This window comes from Amblyomma americanum, chromosome 1 (genome assembly GCF_052857255.1).
Source record: "Amblyomma americanum isolate KBUSLIRL-KWMA chromosome 1, ASM5285725v1, whole genome shotgun sequence".
In the NCBI taxonomy this organism is placed as follows: domain Eukaryota; kingdom Metazoa; phylum Arthropoda; class Arachnida; order Ixodida; family Ixodidae; genus Amblyomma; species Amblyomma americanum.
Genome location: NC_135497.1, coordinates 275,824,620 through 275,830,623, shown reverse-complemented (window position 1 = coordinate 275,830,623; position 6,004 = coordinate 275,824,620).

Sequence of the window (6,004 nt, the reverse complement as noted above, 5' to 3'; positions counted from 1 at the left end):
ACCTCCTATTTCATTTTTGACTGCCCTGTCTTATCATACAAAAGTAAAATGATACATGCATGGCTTAACTAGCAACACACATCTGTGCTCAAGTCAGCTGGTAAGCCAAGGATGTAGCTGCATATGAAATTCCTTGTGTTTTCTGCTCACATCCTCAGTAAAGAAAAATTCAGCTACATGGTTGCGCTCTTGGGGTAATTAAGGCAGATGCAGTTGCCTTCTCAGTATGGCTAGGCGCATTTTTTTGAATTGAAAGTGCCTGCTGAATTGTGCTTTTTCTCAAAGCAAAAACACATCATACAATTGACTGCTTTTAATTTGGCATTGGTTCGTTTGACTTTTCCTTTGATTTGGCCATGCTCAAAAGTTTTGACAACTGCCCGTGCTTTTTTATGGTGGTAAAAGCTCCTTAATTCAAGCTTAAAATAGGCCACTTCTGGCCATGAATACAGGCTACTATTGCAATATACTCGAAGTAAATGTTAAAGGGCAACTCCAAGGGTTTTTCAAACGTTTTGAGTTCATATTAACACCACATTCTAAGGTCCCCCTTCTCCGCTGCTACAAACTTTTACTCAAAATGCCAAGTGGAATCATTTTGAAAACGGCAAACTAAGGCTGAAGCTGAGTCCGCGGTCAGGGACAATGTTTTATTTATTTATTTATTTATTTTACCCTCAAGGCCTGGGGCATTACAGAAAGGAGTGGATGACTGAAATTAATACAATAAAAAAAAGCGAAGCAGAGAAGTCAATGATCTACATAGAAAATGCTGGTTAATGCGGTTCTAAAATGAGGGATGTATTCAATGCTGGCAATCAATCCGAGAAGGTGGTTCCAGTCTTTGGATGTTCGAGAAATGAAGGAGTCTTTGCATGTTTTTGTCCTGAATGGAGCAATTCCAACCTTTTGTGCGTGGTCCAGACGAGATGAGATGTATGAAGGCGAAGGGATGAGTGCATTACAAATCTTGGGACAAATATGAAGAATTTTATGGAATAAGCAAATGCGAGAAAATTTCCGATGAGAAGCTAATGAAGGTAGTTTAACATGCATTTCATTGATGATATGCTAGCAGTACGATGGTAGTTATGCAAAATGAAACGAACGCAGTTATTCTGGACAATCTCCAGGGCATAGGTTAGGTTAGCACAACTGGGGTCCCAAATGGATGCAGCATATTCTAGTTTGCTACGGACGAGTGTCTTGTACAGGAGGACTTTAAGTGAGCTGGGGGCTGAAGAAAAATTAAGGCGAAGATAACCAAGCATGCGATTAGCATTGTTAGTTATGGTGTTAATGTGAAGGGGCCTAAGATCAGAAGAGATTTTGATGTCGAGATAACGATAGGAAGTGACAGATTTGAGAGCACTGTTATTTAGGTAATAGAGGCTAGGACTGGACGAATTTCTGCAGACACGTAAGGCTTTGCATTTAGATGTATTAAGGTCCATTTTCCAAAAATCACACCAATTAGTAATAGCGTCCATATCATGTTGCAATGCATTAGTATCATCTGAACTGTTAATTTTATGAAAGGCAACACAATTATCAGCGAATAAATGGATGTTAAAAGATACACAGTCAGGTAGGTCGTTAATGTATATTAGGAACAATAAAGGACCTAACACAGAGCCCTGAGGCACACCAGAGCTAGCGGAACATAATGAGGAGTTGCGATTGTTAGATGATACAAACTGGGAACGGTTTAAAAGAAATTGTTCAAGCCAAAGTAGGATGTTAAGATCAAGGTTTAGTTTGGCTAGTTTGAAGAGGAGGAGTCGATGACAAACTTTTTCAAAAGCTTTCTTGAAATCAAGAAATATGCAGTCAGCTATTAAGCCTTTATCGGTGATAATATGAAGATTGTGAGTGAATGATGCTAATTGTGTTTCACATGAAAGAGATTTTCGGAAACCGTGCTGGGCATTGTTGAAGAATGAGTTAGTTTCCAAAAAGTTTGCCATATGGGAGTACAGGATGTGTTCTAGTAGTTTGCAGGGAATACCGGTTAAGGGCGGTAGTTGAGAGGTGAACTTTTGCTACCTGATTTGTGGACCGGAACCACTCTCCTCACTTTCCAGTCACCAGAAAGAGTGCAGGTGTCGATGGATTGGTGAACAATCTTGGAAAGCATAAGTGATGGGTAGGTTCAGGTGCTTTTCAAAAATTTACTGTTAATTAGGTCAGTACCGGGGCTAGATGACGTTTTAAGGTTGTCAATTTCATGATGCCGCTAGGATCAATGCAGACGGGGTCCATTATTGGGTACCCATATGACTACGAGGGTGGAAATGTGATAGGACAAAGAACAGAGTTATTACTGAAAGTTTTGTTTAAGACCTCGAGGCACTCTGCATCCGGTATAGGTAGTCCGTTGGGATCTGTTAAGGGAATTGAGTCGACTTTCCTTGGGTTAACTGTGCACCAGAATTTTCAGGGATCATTAGTAAGCATGGAGGGTAAAGTGTTGTTGAGAAAATTACTTTTGGCGTTCTTGAGTGCGGTTGCATATGCGTTATTAGCTGCCTTGTAGGCACCTGTTATTATTAAATCCAAGGTGTTAGCGGTACCTTCCGTTAACCTAGTAGGTTGTGTGACTATCTGAGAGAACGAAAAAACTGAACGAAGATTTTAAAAATCATTAGTAACAGAAGAGAATGGATTTAGAGTAGGCAAAATTGGAAGACCAGGAAATGTTCGGGAAGTTAAAGTCACCGAAAAAGAAAATATCACCATTAGGATGTCGGAAGTAGGTGCTCTTAATAGCATCATGCAACTGTTCGCAGAAGTTAGATGAGAAATTCGGGAGGCAATAACATAGGCCAAGGATTATTTTATGGTGGTGGATTTCAACGCATGCCCAGATGGTTTCAAGGTTGGCATCAACGTGGATCGGATATGACCTAATGGTTTCAGAAATAGCGAGCAGTCGCAACGGAAAACGGAAATGTGTGATAAATCACTTATTACTTCGTTGTCGTGAATATTATAATGAAGCCATGTTTCGGTCAGCGTGATGATGTCGGCGTTACATGTGTCAAAAAGGGAATGCAAGCGACTCAGATGCGACGTCACAAACGTTTACTAGAAAAACACTCACATGTGTGTTGAATAGTTGAACTAGCAACTGAAACCAATGAGTCTTTTCGTAAAATGCGTGAGACAACCTATTACAAGTCTCAGTATTTTGTTAGTAAGGTAGGGAGCAGGTATTAATGTGCTGGGAACGTTATTGACATCAAAAATGCACTGCTGCCCTTAGAAATCATCTAAACTGGTGCCACAGAAACAGCAGGCTTTAAAATCTTTTCCCACCAGAATGAAATGTTGCATGGCTGCCAAACTTGTTGGAAGTAATCATAAGTTAGATAAAAACCTATAGTATAAGTTTCATTAGATTATGGTAACATTGAAAAACCTCTAGAGCTACCCTTTTAAATTTGTTACAGCCTTAGAACTTAATCTTGAATTTCAACTTTGAATAATTCAAACTGATTTTGCATTTGTAAACCTGCTTGTATTGAAGTACAGCATATTTGAAGAATTCTTGCCTAAGTTTTTGCACAAAAATTTCTTGCAGTGACATAGGTAAATTGCTTTTTGGCAACTTTCCCCATTTTACCACAATGTATTATGTTAGACACTAGTACGTTGTGATCAGCAAGGTCATTTTATGAGACTATGAATGTTGCAGTGTAGTCAACTGCTTGTGCCAGCAGCAAAGATGATTGGCCTTGGCTATCTGTGCGCACCTAAGATATATCTGTGGCTAGTCAATTTCAAGTGTAAAGATGGAATTTCATGGTTCAAGAAAGTCATGGACAGCAATACAAGCAGACTTGAAAAGTATACCAGTGCATTGGGGCTGTTCAAAATGGTAATGAAGCATTTTCTGTTGGTAAATTTGAGTGATAGTATGAAAGGTGCCTTGGGGAACAAGAACATGTTCATGAAAAAAAGAAAACTCCACTGAATTGTGCACAATTCGAATTAACAAGCTGTTAAATTAGTCTAGTGCCATATCCTGATGAGATTTTTTTGTTACAAAGAGCTGTGCACAATCAAACCTGCATGGTTAGGGTTAGGGTACATGAAACTTGTAAGCTACAACAAATATGCACAACTTCACATAGCAGTTGAGGCAAGGGAATTGACTGAAGCACAGTATCTTGTCTATGTTCTTGAAGAGTGCGTTGCATACGACAGAGCTGTTGCAATATTCACTGTGGTAATGTTAAACCATACTAACAGTATATGACACCCAGTTTTGGCAGTCAGTGAACGTCTTGCTACTACGGTCTGTTTTTTTAAGGCTACCTCATGTCTGTCTGTCACATGTCTATTTGACAGAGGTGAAAAAAAAAATGCAGTTAACGGTAAGAAATATACTGCTTACACTTAATCCTATGCTCGCATATCTACGTACGGCATTGCAAATACCTTTACATTTTTAACAAGGACTGATAACAACCTCAGTGCAAAGGATGTAACAATTGAAAGATCCCAGAACAATATGCTTACAAATGTACTGTGACATAACTAGCAAAAAGAAATATATAACAGGCATACTCATCTTATCTATACACTTCTATACAGGGTTAGACCCCTGGTTACTTTAATACTAACAGACTAGGTGACATTTTTAGACACAGTAAAAAGACTGCAGTTTCATTTAAATTTTGCATACTTAAACTGCCAACAGGTCATTTTAATACATCAATTGACTTCATGCTCCAGCAAGCATGAAGACGGGGGTCATAGTGGCATTGCGCATTTCTGTGATGAATTTCTAGTGCGTGAACTAATGAATAAGAAGGGGAGTCTCGAGTTTCAGTACAGCATTGTGCCCAAAAGACAGAATTTAATGCTTTACTCGAAGTGAGAACCACATCATGAAAATTATTTGGCCACAGCAGCTGCCTGTTTGTGAGCCCAATAGCAGTAGACTTTCAGTTAGAGTTGTTCACCTGTTACTTAACAATCATGTGTACTGATGAACATAACTTTTGTAGTAGAGATCATGCTGGACTCAGCACTGCTTACAGGGCAAGCTTACAGCATGAATAAAGCTACTCTATGCTTTGTCTCAAATGTTCATGCAGTGTATCCAAAGCAATGTTTCCCATCAACTGGTTAATCACAGAACCAAATGTACAAATTCAAAATTATTCTCTGAAGCACACCAAAATATGCAGAGTTTTGCTCGCATAAATGTGGGACATAATACGTGGCCATTTTGTCTAAACATGTGTAGCTAGCTCAAGTGCTTAAAAGCATTATATCTGCAATAATAGTGGTGTTGGAAGCACAGATCCGCACTTTTCTGCACACTTTTTGGTATTTTGGTACACCCTGTAGTATCTTTAACACTGCATGAAATTAATGGGACAGAGTATAGTGCTTTTTGCATTTCAGTGGCCACTGACGAGTGAGCTAATAAAATGGCTCAGAAAAATCTCTGCGGCAAGCAGCCATTATTTAGGCAGCATTCTACCATGTGCTCTCAATTCGACTTGAGGATAAATCAACCTTCTGAGCACATTGCTGCTGTCATATGCTGAATGTATATTTATGTAGGAACGTCAAGAGCATTGTAACTGCTTGCAATGATGGGTTACAAATTTGAACAAGGCAAATTCTGGGAATTGAGCCATGTGCACCATGTGATCTTTAACTTTCACAAGACAGATTTCCACGGCAACAAATAAGCCAGAGCAGCAAGGTGCTAGAGTTCTAACCACATTTTTCTGTCCTTGATGGTATTGGCACATATGTTTAACTTCACAAGCCACACATCATTTCAGTGCAAAAGCCAAGCACATGAAGAAAAAAAGACTCGCACCACCACTACAGCTGAGGTCTTGAAAACACATAACAAGACATATACAATTTTATGGTAATTTGTATGCAAGTGGCTTGGCTACCTGTTAGTAACACAATAAAAGAAAAGTGAAATTTAGCTAATTTAGGCTCATAAAAAATTTAGTGTGGAAAAGAATGC